This window comes from Bidens hawaiensis, unplaced genomic scaffold, assembly GCF_021521415.1.
Source record: "Bidens hawaiensis isolate Kalapana, Puna unplaced genomic scaffold, B.hawaiensis_p1.1 tig00026406_1, whole genome shotgun sequence".
Lineage (NCBI taxonomy): Eukaryota > Viridiplantae > Streptophyta > Magnoliopsida > Asterales > Asteraceae > Bidens > Bidens hawaiensis.
In genome coordinates, this window is record NW_027494248.1 from 140,344 (window position 1) to 162,523 (window position 22,180).

A 22,180-nucleotide genomic window follows, 5' to 3' on the forward strand; every position below is an offset into this window, starting at 1 on the left:
AGCTCCAAAACAGCTACTGCAAACCTGAACATGTGTTAAAATAAACGTCAAACACTTGCGTGTTGGTGAGAAATCAAGTTTAATACAATACATAGATATCAATAAATCTGCGCGCAACATGTGTATGTCTGGTTTTCAACAAGGGTGTAATCTGATCGGGACCAACTCTAAGATTCATAAGACTGCCAGTGCTCACAATTGAGCTCACAAACAAGACAAACTGTGCATGTGTATACAAAAGAGAAAATCATAAACGATAGTTCTCCCGTGTTCATCTAATGGTACCATGAAAACTGCGGAATAGACCGACAAGACGGTTAATGATCCACACATACAAATAAACAGCCAAGTCTACGTCCTCAACACATGGGATACTGCGCGACTAAAGTTCATAAACAAGTTTAAGACTCTAAGTTTGTATGAACACATGAACATCCCAAAACATTAAAAGCAAAAAGGGATTAGGTACGAGATTACTCACTTGATAAACGATGCGGTGTAAGATAAAGCAAGAACCAACTTTAAATAAGCACAAGTTAACCTATAATTAAAGATTATTGTTTTAACGATCTGTTTTAAGTCTTGATTATAAGTTAGCATAAGTAAATTATTATATATATATATATATATTACCGGAAAAGCAGGACAGAACAGGGAGGAAGACGGAGGCAGAGAGGGAGGCGGCAGAGAGAGCAAGGAGAACAGGAGAGATTAAGTGTTTTGTGTGTGTAGTGTTATGAAAATAATGTTATTATTTATAGGAAAACCCTAGGAGACATAATCCCTAGAAAAGGGGAAAAGATCTTAAGACAAACAGAACAAGACAAAACAAAAGATATCAAAAGCAAGTAAAAGATATCAAGAGATATGGCAGCTGCAGGGGGCAAGATAAAGCTGTCAGGGAACAGTAAAAAGCATGGGCGGGTCAGATAAAGGTACTGGTCAAGCATGGCAAAAGCAGATCTCAAAAGATAATGTCAGTCACTTTATCTGCCAACCAATGGGGTTGGTGCGCATGCTGCGCCGAAAGTAACTTTTCAGACATAAAGCAGATTAGGTCAACAGCTCAAAAGATAAGACAACACAAAAGCAACGGCTAGATTCAACAGAAGAAACTCAAAGGGTTTAGCGCGAGAAGGCTAAGGCGCGAAGGCAGACACAGAAGGTCAAGAGAGCGCGAGCGCGAAGGCAGACAGAAACAACCTTAACGCGTCGCGGAAAGAACTACGTTTCTAAGCGCGTCGCGGGAAGAATCACATTTCTTAGCGCGCCGCGAGAGGAACTAAAATTCCTAGCGCGCCGCGGGAAGAACTATAATTCTTCGCGCGTCGAGGGATGAACTACGATCCTTAGCGCGCTGCGAGAAGAACTACAAATCCTTAGCGCGTCGCGGGAAGAACTACCGTTCTTAGCGCGCTGCGTGAAGAATTAAAATTCTTAGCGCGCTGCGAGAAGAGTTCGTCTCGTTATCGCTGAAACAGGTGGTCTTCACGCAGGATTCCTTGTAAGGGGTCTGGCGCGTGGAGCTGCGCAGACAACCTTAGGCGGGAAGGAACAAAGGACAAGCAAAGAGTTAGAAGAAAAAGAGGGAAACAAGGCTTAAGGGCGGGACGGCGACAAGAGGGAAAAGAAGGCGGAAAGAGAGAAGGAGAGGGACGGGACGGCGGAAAGAAAGAGAGAGAGAAAGAGGCGGGAAGGAAAATATATTATTATTATTAAAAGTAAAATATAAGTATAAATACTAAATCATAAAAGAAAGAGATCGGGTCAGAGAAACGGGTACCTGGGTCGGGTCGGATCGGGGCAGATGTCACAAGAAGCAGTTACCACCGGCTAAAATCTTCCATTTGCCTGACCCGTATCGAAAACCAAATCTGTTTCTCGTAATATAGCATCAATATGTAAACGAGGACCAACAACGAGCCTATCAGAACTACAAAGCCCACTATGTAGAACATCAAGTTTGAGTACCAAACATATAAAGTTATGGAAAACAAAAGCAACTCCCTTAGAATACTGTCGTTCAATAAACCCATCGAACGCAGAAGATTCACATACCTGTGTAGGAGGAGGACAAAAAGAAACAGGATGCGTTGGACAAGGTTGCACACGTTCAGTTGTTGAAGCTTCATGATATTTATGTCCTCGCTGTTTTGACAACCAAGTAGTAATCGATCTGACCGAACCAATTTCAATATCAGTAACATCGGTCATAGCTAATGAAATTCCCACAATAGAAAAAATTGCATCAACACTTGAAGTAATTTGTTGAATAGAGCGATTCTCACGCATAAGCACTGAATGACGACCCTCACGAATAGTATAAGATTCGTCAATTGAAGGTGTTGAACAATGAGTTTTGAGAGGCTCATCAACATCCAGAACGAAATCAGTAGCATATCGATTTTGTGGAACTGATAGGTCACCAATACCAAATTGGCGAGTAACGCAAATAATGTGAGTAGAATAATGTATGGGAACAAAATTCATAAAGGGATCAAAACCAATTGTTCTCTCTAACCAAGCGGCCCCAAAATTCAAACATGAATCCGATAGAAAATTAGCTAAACTACCAAGAGTACGAGACTTTGCATAAACAACAGTAATAGTGGTCGGACTAGGAGATATCTGACCATAATTTTCAATCAAACATGGTTTCCATGAGAAGGAGTGAGTTACTAATGAATCAACAACATCACATACGATGGTTTCTAACATAATAATCACTTTCGAATCATCTGTCACGACTATATTTATAAATGGTTTACCACTTGCAAGAAAAAAATTATAATAGGATATATTTATTTGAGCACCAATTACTCCTAGTGACTCACGAACATCAATCATTGAGTCATTTTGGATTTCTAATACGTCATGATCCATGGTTTCATGATCTGCATTAATAATATCATTTTTAAGACACCCAGGCATTTCATCAAACACTTGGAGTGCAGAATCTGTGTTGGTGGATTGTAACAGATTCGCAGTCTGATCATTCCGTGCAAAACCAAATCGGTGCACAAGAGACTCTATGAAATCTGACCAATCCGTAAACTGGGAAAAACTAAACCATATTGCTGCCTCGTCATGGAAATAAGTAGACACGTAAGGAAACCGATCGGTGTTATGAATCCTATAGTACATGAAATACCTTTCAGCATATGCGAGGCATTTATTTGGATGTAGACCAGTGAATCGAGGAAAAACTGGTGCCGGATCGTACATACATATTTCTGGAGCAGACATCACATCATCTAGTAAATCGTTAAGCTCAATTGGAGGTGGAATCGGAAACTAGGCCAATAGATCGTAAACCTGAAGCCTAGCAAATTGAACTTCACGATTTTGAATTTGAGAAGCGTGTAAGTAGAACGAATCATCCTCCAAAGCCATTTATGTGGAGGACTAATGAAAGCACCAATGAAGTGAACAGTTATTTCACAACTATAATTAGTAAATCATACTCTTCTTGAATTAACCAAATAGCTATTGTCTTAACCGAGCGATTACAAGATAAAGATAGAAAGACCAAAACTAATACAGAACTAGAAGAAGATGGGAGAACAGATTCACAGAGTATGAGATGGGAAGAAGAAGCCAAACATTCTTACAATATTCATTCATGCTCATTTACTCTTGTTTCCCGGCTTATATCACGCACCAAGGTTTATTGGATCATTGAAATGGGCTGTTGATTGGGCTTAGATGTATTCATAACAGTCAAGTTAACCATGTTTATTATAATAGTAGTAATTATGAGTATAATAGTATTGTAATCATAAAGTTCTGGTTGTGTTGCAGTGTTTTAAGTGTCCACTTGACAAAGCTCAAAGTCATTGATTGAAATCACTGGAGTCGTGTCAAAAATTCAAAAGGCGAAGGAGCGCCGGGGCGGGATGTGTAACTTGATTTTGAAAAGCCGGTAAGTAGTTAACTCGTGTTTGAAACTTGAACCAAAATGACATGAACCAGTAGCCAAAGTGAAGACGCACCAGGTTTGTTTGTGACATCTTTAGCTTGATTTTGCAGGCCATTTCAACATATTTGTTGGTGCTCTTAGCCCTGAAGTTTGTTTTCATGCTTTATTAAATCTGCAATTTATTTTGGCATAAATTTTGTCAGAAATCTAAAATTGTTTGATAAAAGGTCATCTGTTTTTGGTCAACTGCAAAGTTTGATAAAAGTTCATTGTTTTTGTTCAACTGTGCTTTTTTGGTCTGCAATCTAAAACTGCGTTTATTCCAGTGTCAGATTCATCATCTAATTTATTTTTTAAAGATTATTAATTTGGTAAAATGTACATTTGCAGCACTATTTTTATAAATTTGTGCATACTTTGCTGATGTTAGCCACGTGCAGCAATCAGCAACCAAAGGTTTACCACACGCGTCTGATTAGTTGTCATAATTATAAAAACATCGACTATTAGACTCGGTACTAGCTGCAACCCAGGGTATCTCACTTCCAGTTGACCTCAAACCCTTCCCTTAGTACCTGATCAAAACCACTTGAATTTACCAACCCGAATGGACCCGAGTGCCATAACCGGAACAATCACAGATCACAGTCTTGTTACATATTCCCAGGCCTTGTTTTCCATGTAACACCAACACTTTATCAAACCCGTTATCGTTACACAAACACGTGTCCCTGTAAAGATTTAAAGTATCCTGGCACCTATATAGGAAAGTGATATTCATGTAACCTGAAAACAGTTCCTGGGATCATTGTGTCATGAGAATGGGTATTGGATCCCTTAAGACGGTTCCACATGAGAACAGTGTACAGAATTCAATATAGCTCACACTGCATACTGGCGGTCTTGATGGGTGTTATCATTTCCTATAACTAGCTCATCATGCTTATAAATTCAAATACGCGAAACAAATTGACAATTAACCCACTAGCAAGTTATGTAACTAGTTCAAACCAATACTGTGACATTCGGCAATTTCGGGTCTCGTTTGTATTCGTTTTTGTATTCGTTTATCATGTAAACCGACCCATTTTGTAAACCAAAGCTTATGATATAATCAAAATGATGGATTTTATGTTACAATATTGTTTTACACTTGTTGGGTCTTTAAAACATTCTTTTTGGTCCTTAAAACTCCTTAAAATGACTTAAACCAAACTTTGGGGACTATTATTGCCATTTACCAAAAACTTGTTTGACCATTTCAACCATCACATGCATCTTTACCCTATTTGTATGAACCATACTCTTACCATTATAAAAGCAAGGCTCCATACACCATTTTGGTTGTTCATCTTCTCCAAAATCTCTCTCAAATCCAAGTATTCATCTTTAATTTGTTATTTTGATTTCTTAAGGTCAGCTAACTATAGTCTTTCATTTTAACTTGTTCATATAATATTAATAACACTTGAATATGGTGGTACAACATATATATAATACACACCCCTTGTTTCCTTTATTTGTTACTTCACCGACTCCGGTTGGTTAAGTTTCGAATGTCATAAGGCAAGGCTTCATGGAAGACTTCGTGTTCTTGATATATATATACACACACATAACTTATTATACATATCACTTATGACTAACTTCTAACCCTTTTAATTTGTTCATCTTATTTACAAGTTCCATGGTATGGGTTTGTATAAGACTAACCTCGGTTTAACCGAAACTAGTCCAAACCGGAAACCGAACTTTTGTTTACTAGTTTTGTTAAAATACTTGTTTAAACATGTTTATTGCTAGATTTGAGTATCAAAATTCATTTTTACAAGTTCTTTGATATTAAGCATATGGAATCCATCTATGAACTCGTTGGGAGATGGAAACCGAACTAAACCGAAACTTTTGCTTAAAAGACTTGTAGTTAACTTTTTAGTTGTAAAATTTAAGTTTTCTTCATTTATAAACCAATATACAAGTTCTATGATATCTGGGCATGTAGAAACCATCTATGAACTATTTGTGAGATGGAGACCGAACCAAACCGAACTATACCGACTTTTACTCGCTTAAGACACACAAGTGTGTTTTTAGCTATCAAGACTTGTATATTTCTTTAAAAATAGTTTACAAACTGATTTTAATTATTTTCTTAAGTACTTGGAATTGTTGGATCCAACTTGATCTCATCACATAGTTTGGACGGACAAAACCGAACACTCGCTTAACGTGCGTTGTTAGTTCTAAACAATAGATCTACATACTTGGTTAAGTGTTAGTATATTTTAATGAGTTATCTCATAACAATTAATATGTTGGAAAGTTGACTTTGGGTTTAGCCATTTGTCAAGACCCGAATCGACAACCCGAACACTCGTTAAAAACCCATTTTAGTATCTTTGTCCCAAAGGAACTTGCATTTTAGCATTTTTCCCACCTTATTACTTAACATTGGTTAAGTAAATATTAAGGTTAGATACTTTAACCCGGTTTCGAGCAAACTTACATTTTTAAAGGATTGTTATTATAAATTCTTAAATAGTTACATTTTAAACCTTGAACTTTAATTGTTTACTTTTTGCAACAATTATTTTATTTAAAGATCTTCAAGACAACCATTCTAAATCCAAGATTTTATTGTCATTTAGGCCTTGCTCGTTAAACTTCATCCATCCGGTTATTCATCTTTTACCAATCAAGTTTTATACTTGAACGTGAGTAACTTCATACCCCTTTTTCTATCTTTTGTTTTGGGGTGACATTTCATACTTATTCAAATCAAATGCTTTATACTTGAGTCTTAAACCACGAACGTTGTTGTATACTTTACTTGAATAATTGCTCGATTTGGTGTTCTATGCTTATATGCCTATGTGTTTATCGCTTTCGGTTGGTGGAATCTATAAATCCTAGACTACTTGGCATCCCCTTGTAGCAAGGTGTCGTTAACGTAATGCAATTAACGATATTCTATTAAATCCTAGACTACTTGGCAATCCCTTGTAGCTAGGTGGCGCTAACGTAATTCTATTAGCGATTGTCAATTTATCCAAGTTTATAGCTATTATTTATGGTTTTGTATACTACTTTTGTGGCTTTTCATACTATATATCTATTGTTTAAACTTATGAATTGCTCACCAACCTTTGTGTTGACAACTTTATTTTATGAAATGTTACAGGTTTGCATCTAGGTTGATTATGGAGTTCGGTGAAGAAAATGACACAAATACCGTTAGGATATTAGCAAAAATGAACAATATTTGATTTGCTATATTTTGCTATATTTTGTTGTATTTTACTTATGAATATTTGGTTATGTGACATTTTCGATGTTGTGAAATGAAATGAGTTTGTTAAATATTGTCGCTTTAAATAGTGTCATGCGCTTATGGGCAATCGTTACACCTCGGCATGTTCCGCCGCCTTTGGTCGGGGTGTGACAAAGACATCATAAACAAAAAATATGAACCATAAGGAGATACTATAAATCATCATCTCCTTATTTCTACAATACCCTCTCCTGTTTAAATCATCATCTTAAGTTAAAAGTTTGTGTATTGTGTTTTTCAAATCAAAACATAAGGAGATACTATAACTCAATGATATACTACCTCATAAGTTGGTAGATCAATAAAGATAGATAATTCATAATTGCATACAACAAAGATATTTCCATACAACAGTTAAAAAATATATCTAAAAAGTAAACAAGGATTGGATATAACGATGAGGTTTGAACCATCCGGTAGTGAAGCATTCATGGCCAATGAATATCTGATTGAAACTCCGGTCATGAACATTGTACTTAATAACTTTCTCTTCAATTCTCATCACCACAAATGTATCTTCTTCAATTTCACCTCGAATCAAATCCAAGACAACAAAAGCATGACGGGAACGACGAAAGCTTTCCAAAAAATCAGGCGGAAGCCCATGAAGCTGTACTTGATACTTGACAAACCACCCCGAACGATCGCTCAACATCTCATAGATGCAAAATTGATTGTTTTTAGGGTATCCAACTAAATGCAGATGACCTCTAGATTCCCCAAAGTAGGTTGTTCTTGTCATTGACATAACCTCCTCGGGCAAGGGTAGGTCCTGCAGCTGTTCAGCCTCAATGTTAAAGCACGCAAGATTTAAGTCACCATAAGGAGGCCAGTGCATAGCTCCATTCCAGTAAACCCCATTTACAAACCACTAAAATGAGCAGAATAATTTAAATTTGATTGAAACCTTCCATTCCCCTGTATCAGATGAGTAGACCTGAATTTGATACATCTCGTTGTCCGCATCGAAACAACCAAGACAAACAATTTTGTAGCGAACACACTCGGTCGGATGAAATGCAAGACTCATAAAAATTTCATGGTCTCTGGCCGGGAAGGACGGCAATGGGATGGTTTCTAATTGCTTGGTGGTGGGATTAAAAACGTAATAATACGAGATGGGTTCCGGTTTTCGCTGCAGCAAAGAAGCAATTCGTTGCAAGCTTTCATTCCCGAACCCAATTCCTCCACCTACTTCAAGGCTTCACCGTACTCCGCTTAAAGAAACCATAGTCGCCTTTGCCAATGCCGTCTCCGAACAAGCGGCTGCGATGAAGGAGTACTCTTCCGCCTTGGATACCTTCGTCACCGCCTTTGGCGACGCCTAAGCCGCTCAGCTTGAGAAAACCAACCTCTTATTGCCATTCGCCAAGTCACTCCTCAATACCCTTGCTAAGCCGGAACCTTCACTTGAATCGTTTACACCACCACAACAAGCACTGCCTCCTTTAAAGCTGGAAATACAAACCAACCCAAACAAGCACCACAAACAAGAAACACCACTCAAAACCTTGGAACCAAAAGCCTTACCCAACGTATTCTCTCATAGCAACCATAAACAAGCCCTCAAAACCATACTTGAGTATACCAATACTCACCATCACAAACACCCACACATCGTTCAAGTTTCTGCACTGAATAAAGAGAAACCAAAGGAAACCGGAACACGTGAATGGCAACCGCCATGGAAACCTGTTAACGGTGCCCCGTATGTGGTTGTCCAACTCGAATGGCGACCACCGTGGCGCCCCATTTACACTAAACATAGCGCTACCGAAAGACGCGAGTGGCGGCCGCCATGGATCGAGGATTCCGTCCTTGAGGACAAGGACGATTTTTAGGGCGGGAGTACTGTTATGTCTTAAATCCCACCTCCATCATAGACCCACGTTTTATTTAGCTTGCATGCATGTTTTGTTAATTGCATTTAGTACCCACGTTTAGCAGTTATTTATTAATGCATGTAGTGGGTAGTTAATTACAATTCCACTATGCCATGTTTTCCTTTTATTGTTGCATTGTAAGCCTATATAAGGCCTCTTTGTTTTATTAAATGTAAGAAGAATATTAAGAAGAAAATTGATAAAGCAATGTCTCGTTCTCTCTATTATTTCTTTGGAGTCTAACCCGCTCAAAGGGTCACTATCTTGGGAGATTAGCCATCTCGAATCGACTTCTATCAGATTCTCTTAAAAAGTAGGAGAAAATAGAGTTTCTCTTAAATAGTAGAACTAAATTCATTATTATGTGGCTACTTTAAAATTCTTACAACTTTATTTTATAAAGTTTGGATTTTGAACAAATTCATACGGCAAATATAGATGGTGGGTTTCAAATTTTAACTTTGTATGATTTTCTTTGTATTTATAGTTAGAGGTGTATAAATCGGGTTTTTCAAATACCTGGTTTCGGGTATGAAACCGGGTTCGGGTATGACTAGGTACTGGAAAATCGGGTATTGGTAATACCCGGGTCGGGTTCGGGTCCGAGTATAGTCTCTAAAAACCATACCCTATGCTTCGAGTTCGGGTTGAGTATAGAACCGGGTATTCTAAAATCGGGTATATGAATACCATATCTTCGGGTATTGAAAAAACCCTATTTTCTAGTTTTATCGGTTTTTTTTCTGGGTATTTTCGGGTATAGATTGGATTTTCAAGAGGGTGCACTTTTTAGGGGGTTTTTCCGGATATTTTTAAGTTATTTTTCGGGTATTTGAAATATCTGATTTCAGGTATTGGAAAAACCTGATTCCGGGTATGGAACCGGTTCGGGTTTCGGGTATTACTAGGTACAAATCGCGTCCGGTTCGGGTTTGGGTTTTAGTAACGATATGCATACCCTATCCGTACCCTACTGGTAGGGTCAGATACGAGTTCGAGTATTAAAACCCGGGTATAAAAAACCAGTTCTTGATTTTTTTTCCGAATCCGGTTGCGGATACATGTTTTTTTTCACCTGTATTTGTAGTCACCCATTTTACCATTCAATAAATGTGTGTTTGAGGCTAAAAATGAACCTAGGTTTTTGAGGTTCAAACTAAGACTTTACTTTTTTATGTATAAAAGATGGCCATTTTGTTAAAATGGTTATAAAAACATGGCATGGGATCAAGTCCCTTCCCATGTCATTGTTAAAAATGGTATCAAAAATGGAATAGGGAGTCGGGAGTGACTTGAACTTGCATACATTAAAAGAAACATACATGTTTTTCCACTCCATCATTTAAATTTTGCTACTTTATTTATCTAAACTTAGATTATATATATATACTATATGTTGGAAACCGAATCCGACTATAAAAACATTATTTATACAACTACTATATGTTGGTGTAATGTCTTCATAATGCTACTATAAAAACGGTCCGCTAAAATATTAACTCGAAACTAAAAAAGATTAGCCATAAATCTAAAGAACTAGGGCGATGTGTATTGAATGAAGCTCCTATAGGGACATTTTGCGTCGTGTGACCCCACGTCACTATATGGACGTGTTACAACAAAGTGATGTAGTTGATGGAGCCCCTTCAAACTATTACATTATTATTATTATTTTATAATTACTTTTTTGTTAAAAAAATCAAATAAAGCAACCACCAATCATCTTCCCTCGTAACGCTTAAGGAGGTGATGTTCAATGGCGAATGATAGTTGGGGCCAGGGGTGGCCCCGACCGTAACACCGTGAAAATTTTGAGTTCAAAATGTCAACTTTTCAAAGCATAGGGACTAAAAATGCCAAATTCCAAACCATATTAAAATGAAAATTCTGAATTTCTGACCCATCGCGCTACGCGATGGATCATCAGAGAGACCCATCGCGATACGCGATGTGGCTACTGACACATCCTGACACGTGTGCCACGTGGCACACGGTGGCATCATGTGCGGCCACATGGCAACACTGCCACCACGTGTCGCCACGTGGTGCAACGGCTGCCACGTGTCGCCACATGGCAGACCTACCATGTGACTCGACAGACCTATATCGCGGTAAGAGATAGGTCAGTCCAGGGACCCATCGCGTACCGCGATGGGACCCAATTTCAGCTCTATAGATAGCAAGTCTGGGTCTTCACATTTCACACTCAAAACACAGCTCTCCTTTCTCTCTCTAGTTTCTCTCTAAAACCCGATATTCATATTAACGATCCACCTCGATAAACGTGCTCCGATTTCCTTGATTTGCGTGTTCGATTCCTCGATTATCGTGTCGACGTTTCCTCGAAGTTCGTGCCACCCTCCACTCACACTCAATCAAAGAAGGCGTTGTTATAATGGCGGGGATTCTCAAAAGACGTGCCGACGAGTGTTGAAGTTGGTATACCAAAGTTGAATAAGAAGTAAAGCAGCGTTGGAGTGCTACTCATTTCGTAGGGTTTCTAATACGTCAATAAGGTTAGGCAGAACAACAAATGAATATAATTTAATATTATATTAAAGGCTTAAGTCTTAAGTCGAGGTTATACTCGATACCTCGATAAAAGAAAATAAAACATAATAACGAAATAAATGAAAGACTAAATATTGAATATTGATACGTATATATGCGTGTAAGTATATATGTATGCTCTTTGTTATGAAAATATTATTTAATGAATAATGAGTATTCTTAAATAATAAAAGAAACTGATTACGTTTCTTAGAGAAGAAGAAACGTCGGGTTTTTATATACACTAAAGGTTTTCAAGTAAAAGAAATTGAACTAAAGGTTCATCGAGGTTGAGATATAAAATAAGACTAAAGGTCTTAAGCCGGATCGTGTATCCGACTAACAAATATTTATACTCGTACTATAGGTGCGAGATAAAAGAAGGGAAAGACCCTTGGACGGTGAGTGAAGCCGATCCTAAAGTGATAAGGTGAATACGCCCCCAAACTTTTAAACTTGTTTTCAAACGAGTCAAACATGTTATATGAAATTGTTTACAAGGATCTATGTGTTCCTAAAACAATTATAACTAAGGGTATAAACCTAGCCCTCAGGCTGTGGTATACGTATGTCTGGATCCTTACATAGGTGGTACTACGCGATGAATGGGCACATCGCACCACCCTTGGTCGTAGGATGCTCTCCTGCAGGGAGTACGACCGTTGTGTATATTTACGGGTACTTAACTAATTCGAACGCTGTGGTGTTTGCTGAGGTGACCTAGAGTAGAGGCTCGAGTTTATAATGTGTTGTTTGACTTTGTTATTCCTAAGCCACGATGGGCCGAGGCAGGCGTAGTCTCGAGGGGTAATAAAGTAAAAGAAATTATTTTGCGTCAGCGTGTTCACCAGCAACGTTGCTGACGCATTTTATTACATTTTGCAGGTGAACAAGATTAGCGCTTGGATGTGTCGAAGTGCTATATTTAAATCCGATGGCTCGGATCTTTTTGGTTAAAACTTTAATATATAATGGTGGTGGTTTTGTAAATGTAAAACAAGAAATCTTTTGAACTAGTTCGGGAATCTTTTATAATCTCGACTTTTGTATTGTAAATATTTATATATTAAATCCACAAGTTTTACAAGTCTTCCGCTAATTGATTGCAACTCTGATTTATTTACACTTGTGGTACCAACTATTGGATCGCACTCCTAGGCCTTAGATGGGGGTGTGACAGGTTGGTATCAGAGCCATCGATCTTAGCGAATTGGGAATCATAAAACAATACCGAAGCTTCGATCCAAGTATAAGAAATAATTGTTTATGTGTTTTAGGGATAAGATAGGCTGGTAACCTTTCTTTCCCACTCTACACTCTAAACCACCCATAATGTTAGATGTCATTCAAAGCTCATATGGAGGGTTATGTGCGCAAGGCAAAAGAGGCCGGAATCGCCGAACCTTACCCCGACGATAACATGAGTGATGGATATTATGAAGCATACTTCGATCAAGATGTGGAACATGACTTGACCAAACCCGTGTATTATCCCGGAAGCAAATACTACTCAATAGACGTTCCCGATAATCCACCAAAACAAGGAATTGAACCACCAAGGCACTCAAGTTATCATTCGCCAACCGTACCGATGTACCATCCCTCTGAAGTACCAACGTACCACACATCGGAGATTCCAACTTACCAACCCTCGGAGATACCGCAATGCTATCCAACCGGATACTTACCAAATCCTCACCCGTCCTATGCCTTCCTTTCCAACATACCTATCAAGGAAGAACCAAAATCTCCATCCTCTGACTGGATGCAATGCCATTCCGATCAACGACAATGGCATACCTGGAGTTCCACTTTCAAGGAAGTCAACTCTCAACCCAATAACGGAGAAGGGACATCCCGCAAACCAAGAATGAGGGTCATGATGTCTTATGAAACTTTACGAATGCCCTCAATGGTGAATGGGACTACACAACCCATGGAAGAAGATGAACCGGAAGAAGAGGAACCAGAAGAGGAGGAGGATCCTGAAGAAGAGGAGGACCCCGAAGAAGATGAGGACCTTGAGGAAGAATCCGAAGAAGAACCGGAAGAAGAGCATCCCGAGAATCCCAACGGAATATCAAGTCCAATGGAAGGATCACTCACTTCCCAAAATCCAAGCTATGGTTCTGTGGACCCATATGTCCAATATCTAGAGAAACTTAAGATTCAAGCTTCGTAAAGCTTCCCACCATTTCAAGGAAGGATTCCATCAATTGAAGAGCAAGCTGATGAAATTCGAGAGCAGAACCAAGCTGCCAAGACTTACCTCTACCTTGCTTCTGACATGAGTTACGTTCCGTATCTAGAACCGAGGAATCACTACGAGATGGTGACACTGGGTTACCGCGACCCACCTCCACAGTATGGATACCCCAACGTAGTCCCGCAATATTATGAAGAACATTTGGATCGTGCTCTACGCGAAACCGACGACTGGAGGAAGAAGGTGGATGAGGAAGAGAAGAAAAAGAAGAAAGTGGGAGAAACACTCCTTCGTAAATGTGGCAAGTTAACGAAGGTTATGAAGACGTTCTTGAAGGACTGAAGATGGCAAAGAAGAATGTTATGTGTAAAATATTTTGTATAATATGTGAACTATGTGTAATAAAGAACGTTGAAACGTTCTTAGAATAATGATAGGATAATCTATATATATCGTTGGAATGATATATATATATATATATATGTATTATGAAATATATATATCCTTGTGATATATATATATATATATGTGTGTGTGTGTTATAAAATAAAAATGTGTGTTTAATAAAAGAAATATTATTAAAATTTCAGACTTTATTGAAAAAGAAAAAGAAATATGTCTGAACAAAGTAACAACAACGAGAATGCTCGTAAAGAGAAATAAATGAAAGACAAAGGGAAAAACCCCGAGAATGAGAATGAGCGAGAGGAAGAAATAACTGAAAAATACATGAATAAAATTCAAATGATGATTAAGAAAGCTGTTAGGGAAGAATCCGAGTTTAGATCTCAGTCTAGACAATCCAAACATTCCCGATCTGTTAATCCTTCCGTTCATCCTTCTAAGTCCGTGAAATCTCGTCCAAAACCTTCTCATGATGAAGGTAGTGTTCATGTGTCTAACGCCGATGGTGGAGTTAGACGTGAGTTCAAGAAACTCAAGATAAGTGGATGTTCGTTTAAGGACTTCAAGTATTATGGACCGAAAGAGTTCCATGGCGATAAAGGAGCCATTTCAACCGTGAGGTGGCTTGAGGAGATAGAAACAATTGTAATCACAAGTAAGTCATCTGAGGAAGAGAAGATCCAGTATTCTTCTCTTATGTTCAAGGGAGAAGTACTTGAGTGGTGGAATGCTCTTTTGATGAGCAAAGGGAGAGATGTAATGTATAATCTGAGTTGGAGTGAATTCAAAGCCTTGTTGATGGCAAAATTCTGCCCATGCATGAGACCGACCAAATCCAAACAAAGTTTCTCAATCTTAATGTCATAGGGACGAACCTTCGTGAATACAACACCACGTTTCACGAATACTGTCGTCTAGTTCCCCAGCTGGTTAACCTTGAGTTCAGCAAAGTCACAAGATACATTTGGGGACTACCGCAAGAAATCCGTGACATGGTGAGGTGTCACCTACCACAAACCGCCGACTCCGCAATGGAGTTGGCTGGTTATTTGATGGGTGGCTTGGTCCGCAACAAGGAGGAAGACAAGAAAGTTTCAACAACAACTGCTCAAGGAAGGACTGGAGGAGGTTCCAACTACAAAGGCAAAGGCGTAAACCGAAACAACTCTATGCCATGCAAGACCTGTAGGAGGTATCACAAGGGCCGATGTAACTTCGCCCCGTCTCCAAAGGTGTGTGAATCATGCAACCGTACGGGGCATGCGGCTGCTGACTGTTGGAAGAAGAAAATGACTTACTACAACTGCAAGAAGATGGGCTATTTGTGCTTTGAGTGCCCAAAGAACAAACCCGCTGCTGGTGGTGCGGGTGGAAGTGGCAAGGATAAAAAGGGAAACGCTCGAGTCTTCGTACTCGACACAAAGAAGGCCGCTGACATGCCGGAAACCATCACCGGTACGTTTCTAGTCAACGACACCTATGCTAGAGTTTTATTTGATTCTAGTGCCAATCTAAGTTTTATAGATTATAGTTTTTGTAGTCTATTAAACGAACCATTAAGAAAATTAGATAAAACTCTCAGCGTCAAGACTGCTAGTGGTGAAATCGTTAAGATCTCCGAAGCTCTTGAAAACGGAAAAATCCTTTTGGCTGGTTATATTTTGCCTATTTGTTTGTTACCCATGAGTCTGGCTGGTTTTGATATTGTACTTGGTATGGAATGGTTATCTGATAACTATGCCCGTATCATCTGCAATAGTAAAACCGTTGAACTTCAAGCCCGTGATAAACGAACGATTCGAATTGAAGGGGACAAAGATGCTGGCCAAGTTAGCATAATCTCTATGATTAGGGCTAACAAATGTTTGAATCAAGGATGCCTCGCATTCATGGCCTACGTCACTGAAGAGTCAAAGCCAAAAGAAATCAAAGACGTCCCAATCGTTTCTGACTTTTCTGATATCTTTCCTGACGAACTCCCCGGAATTCCTCCCAATCGTGAAGTAGAGTTTAGGATCGATCTCATTCCTGGTACTACTCCGATCGCCAAAGCTCCATATCGCTTAGCGCCAACCGAGATGAAGGAATTGAAGAAACGACTTGATGAGTTATCGGATAAAGGCTTCATTTGGCCGAGTTCGTCACCTTGGGGAGCGCCAATTCTATTCGTCAAGAAGAAGGATGGTTCCATGCATATGTGTATCGATTATCGTGCATTAAACAAAGTTACAATCAAAAACCGATATCCACTCCCTCGTATCGATGATCTTTTCGACCAACTTCAAAGTGCTAGCTTCTTTTCAAAAATCGATCTTCGTTCCGGCTATCACCAACTCAAAATCCAATCCGAAGACATTCTAAAGACCGCGTTTCAAACAAGGTATGGACATTATGAGTTCACGGTCATGCCATTTGGACTTACTAATGCACCAGCCGCGTTCATGGACATGATGGACCGTATATGTAAGCCTTACTTGGATAAATTTGTTATCGTATTCATCGACGATATACTTATTTACTCTAAGTCAAAGGCCGATCATGAAATCCATCTCCGAACTTTGCTTGAAATTCTTAGAACCGAGAAGTTGTACGCTAAGTTCTCGAAATGAGAGTTCTGGTTGCACGAGGTGCAATTTCTTGGTCACATCATCAACGTTAACGGCATTCAAGTGGACCCCGCTAAGATTGAAGCTATCTCTAAGTGGGAGGTTCCAAATCCGCTAACCGAGATCCGAAGTTTCTTAGGATTGGCCGGCTATTACCGTAGATTTGTTGAGAACTTTTCTCGAATAGCATTCCCCTAACTTCCTTAACTCGTAAGAACATCAAGTATGAATGGGGAACGAAGCAACAAGAGGTGTTCGATATACTTAAACAAAAGCTCACCCAAGCACCTATACTGGCTTTGCAAGAAGGTACTGAGGATTTCGTTGTCTTTAGTGATGCTCTCATTCCGGCTTGGGATGTGTACTAATGCAACGTAAGAAAGTAATCACCTACGCCTCTCGTCAACTCAAAGTACACGAAAAGAATTATACGACTCACGATCTGGAGTTAGGCGCCATAATGTTTGCACTTAAGATATGGAGGCACTATCTCTATGGAGTAAGATTTACCGTGTACACTGATCATAAAAGCTTGAAACACATCTTTGATCAAAAAGAGCTTAACATGCGCCAACGGCGATGGATGGAAACACTCAATGATTACGATTGTGAGATTGTTTACCATGAAGGCAAAGCCAACGTCGTGGTCGATGCCTTAAGTCGCAAGGAACATGAGAAGCCCAAAATAGTTCGAGCGTTGCTACTAGAAATCCAAATAGATCTCATCGAAAAAATTAAGTTAGCTCAAACGCAAGCGATTAATGAAAACCAAATCGCCGACGAAAAACGTAACGGCACCATTGACTCGCTAGTCAAGGGTGACGATGGTATCCCTAGACTCGGTAATAGGATTTGGGTACCAATCGTTGGAGACTTGCGTGAGAAAATTTTGAATGAAGCTCATAAGTCGAAATATATGATGCATCCCGGAAGTGATAAAATGTACCACAATCTTAAAGCGAACTATTGGTGGAATGGAATGAAAAGAGGTGTCGCTTTGCATGTTGCCAATTGTTTAACGTGTTTAAAATTCAAGGCTGAACACCAAAAGCCTTCGGGATTGCTTCAGCAACCCGAGTTCCCGTATGGAAGTGGGAGTTGATAACCATAGATTACATAACCAAACTCCCAAAGACGACTTGATAACACAATACAATATGGGTAATTGTGGATCGTTTAACAAAGTCCGCACACTTTATACCCATCAATGAATCGTACTCAATGGATAGACTAGCGCGTATTTATGTAAACAACATCGTTGCTTTACATGGAGTACCGTTGTCTATAATCTTTGATCGAGACAGTCGTTTTACGTCTCACTTTTGGAAAAGCTTCCAACAAGCACTTGGTACGAAAGTTAACCTTAGCACTGCCTATCATCCGCAAACCGATGGGCAAAGCGAAAGGACGATTCAAATGTTGGAAGACATGCTCTGAGCTTGTGTGATCGATTTAGGCGGAAGTTGGTATGACCACTTACCCCTAATGGAATTATCGTATAATAATAGCTACCACACAAGTATTCAAGCCGCACCATTCGAGGTGTTATATGGTCGTAAGTGTAGAACGCCCATGTGTTGGTCTGAAACCGGAGATAATCAATTATCTGGACCTGAGATAGTCCAAGAAACCATCGACAAGATTCTCCAAATCCTAGAACGACTTAAGACGACATGTGATCGCCAAAAGAGTTACGCCGATGTCCGTCGTAAACCGTTGGAATTCAAAGTCGGTGACAAGGTTCTTTTGAAAGTCTCACCTTGGTAGGTCGTTGTTCGCTTCGGTAAGAAAGGGAAGTTAAGTCCTCGATTAGTTGGACCTTTTGAGGTACTCGAACGAATCGGCACTGTTGCATACCGTTTGCGACTGCCCGAGGAAATGAAAGGGATACATGATGTATTCCATGTTTTGAATCTGCGTAAGTGTTTAACCGATGAATCGTTGGCTATGCCATTAAAAGACATAAAAATAAATGAGAACTTAAAATTTGTAGAACGTCCAATTCAAATTGAAGAATTGAAAACAAAGAAATTAAAAAGACGAACTTTGAAAATAGTGAAAGTTAAATGGGACTGGCGTAGAGGGCCCAAATATACATGGGAACTCTAACCAGAAATGAAAAGAAAATACCCACACTTGTTCGAGTAAAGCAATTTCGAGGACGAGATTTGTTTCAAGGTAGGGAGGATGTAACACCGTGAAAATTTTGAGTTCAAAATGTCAACTTTCCAAAGTATAGGGACTAAAAATGCCAAATTCCAAACCTTAGGGTTTAAAATGAAAATTCTGATTTTCTGAACCATCGCACTACGCGATGGATCATCAGAAGACCCATCGCGATGGGGCTACTGACACATCGTGACACGTGTGCCACGTGGCACGCGGTGGCTTCATGTGTCGCCACGTGGCGCAACGGCTGCCACGTGTCGACCTACCCTGTGAATCGACATACCTATATTGCGGTAAGCGATAGGTCAGTCTAGGGACCCATCGCGTACCACGATGACCCAATCTCAGCTTTATAAATAGAAAGTCCGGGTCTTCACATTTCACACTCAAAACACAGCTCTCCTTTCTCTCTCTAGTTTCTCTCTAAAACCCGATATTCATATTAATGATCCACCTCGATAAACGTGCTCCGATTTCCTTGATTTGCGTGTTCAATTCCTCGATTACCGTGTCGACGTTTCCTCGAAGTTCGTGCCACCCTCCACTCACACTCAATCAAAGAAGGCGTTGTTATAATGGCGGCGAGTCTCGAAAGACGTGCCGACGAGTGTTGAAGTTGGCATACCAAAGTTGAATAAGAAGTAAAGCAGCGTTGGAGTGCTGCTCATTTCGTAGGGTTTCCAATACGTCAATAAGGTTAGGCGTAACAACAAATGAATATAATTTAGTATTATATTAAAGGCTTAAGCCTTAAGTCGAGGTTATACTCTATATCTCAATAAAAGAAAGAAAACATAACAAAGAAATTAATGAAAGATTAAATATTGAATATTGATACGTATATGTGTGTAAGTATATATGTATGCTCTTTGTTATGAAAATATTATTTAATGAATAATGAGTATTCATAAATAATAAAAGAAAATGATTACGTTTCTTAGAGAAGAAGAAACGTCGGGTTTTTATTATAAACTAAAGGTTTATAATTTACTTTTAAACTAAAGGTTTTCAAGTAAAAGAAAATGAACTACAAGTTTATCGAGGTTGAGATATAAAATAAGACTAAAGGTCTTAAGCCGGATCGTGTATCCGACTAACAAATGTTTATACTCATACTATAGGTGCGAGATAAAAGAAGGGAAAGACCCTTGGACAGTGAGTGAAGCCGATCCTAAAGCGATAAGGTGAATACGCCTCCAACTTTTAAACTTGTTTTCAAATGAGTCAAACATGTTATATGAAATTGTTTACAAGGAACTATGTGTTCCTAAAACCATTATTACTAAGGGTATAAACCTAGCCCTCAGGCTGTGTTATACGTATGTCTGTATCCTTACATACGCGATGAATGGGCACATCGCACCACCCTTGGTCGTAGGACGCTCTCCTGCAGGGAGTACGACCGTTGTGTATATTTAAGGGTACTTAACTAAGTCGAACGCTGTGGTGTTTGCTGAGATGACCTAGAGTAGAGGCTCGAGTTTATAATGTGTTGTTTGACTTTGTTATTCCTAAGCCACGATGGGCTGAGGCAGGCGTAGTCTCGAGAGGTAATAAAGTAAAAGAAATTATTTTGCGTCAGCGTGTTCACCAGCATTCGTTGCAGACGTATTTTATTACATTTTGCAGGTGAACAAGATTAGCGCTTGGATGTGTCGAAGTGCTATATTTAAATCCGATGGCTCGGATCTTTTTGGTTAAAACTTTAATATATAATGGTGGTGGTTTTGTAAATGTAAAACAAGAAATCTTTTGAACTAGTTCCGCAATCTTTTATAATCCCGACTTTTGTATTTTAAATATTTATATATTAAATCCACAAGTTTTACAAGTCTTCCGCTAATTGCTTGCAACTCTGATTTATTTACACTTGTGGTACCAACTATTGGATCGCACTCCTAGGCCTTAGATGGGGGTGTGACACCGAAACCCTTCGTTTTTTGCGCGGTAGTGTAAATTTACTCGTTTCCGTCTGACAATTTTTATATGTAGTGTAAATTGACCCGTTTCTAACCGAAAACTTGACCCGCCCCTCTTCGTTTACGGTTTTTTTAATGTGTATTTTCGTCCACCCCGCTCGACATCTTCGTTCAAGTTTCACCACTAGTGATGTTCCCGACGCTATGAAAGCTTTTTGGGTGAGACAAACTTCCCACTATGCATAGTTTAAATGCTCCTAGTACATATAATTTACCTATACTAATAGAAGAAAATAATTCTGATACATGGCATTATGAGGTTAATTTTCTCTATCACATTTCCGCCAAAATAACTTCTCATATATTGATGGAAAAAAAATAACTTCTCATATATTGATGGAAAAAAAATATCGTTTCTAAATATAGTATTGATTATAAATTTATTCATTGGTCAATCTTCATTGATTGAATTATTAATGCCATAAATTATATTTTAAACATACTTAATATAAAAAAGATATTAATATAATAATTATGCATCATAAATATATTTTCTTTAAAATTAAAATGTATATATAAAAGAATTTATGTTTAAAGAGTACATTAACATTCAATTTTTGAGACATCTTCATATTGAAGAAAACTATAATAATTTTTTTTATTTTTTTACAAATATCCAGTCTTAAAAATCATAGACAGATTTTCTATTTTTTATATTTATTATAAGAATATTGTGATAGTTGAACAACTATGTGTTTATAAGGATAACATGAAAGATGTTCAAAAAGGAAAATTTAGTGTCTTTTTTTGTCTATGGCGGGGTATGTAATGTAAAACATTTTTGTGAAAGACTTGAGCTACATCTTTCACATCGAAAGACCTCATTATTTTAAATGTTACTTCCAATGGCATTTTTCATTATTGTATACCGATGCTAAAGCAATACATTCTCGATTTAAAACATTTGATGATATAAAACGACTATATTTGTAGTACATTTTTTACATAATATAAAGAGACTTGATTATCTTTTTTTTTTATTCCTATTAAATTATTAATTATAATTTATACATTAACTTATCCCATGTAATACACGGGTTTCTAATTTGAACGGCCAACTAAGTAACGCCGGGTATCCCGTACGCGGCCCCAATTGGCTAAAGGTAGCCTGAGCCGGCCACTAGTCCGGACG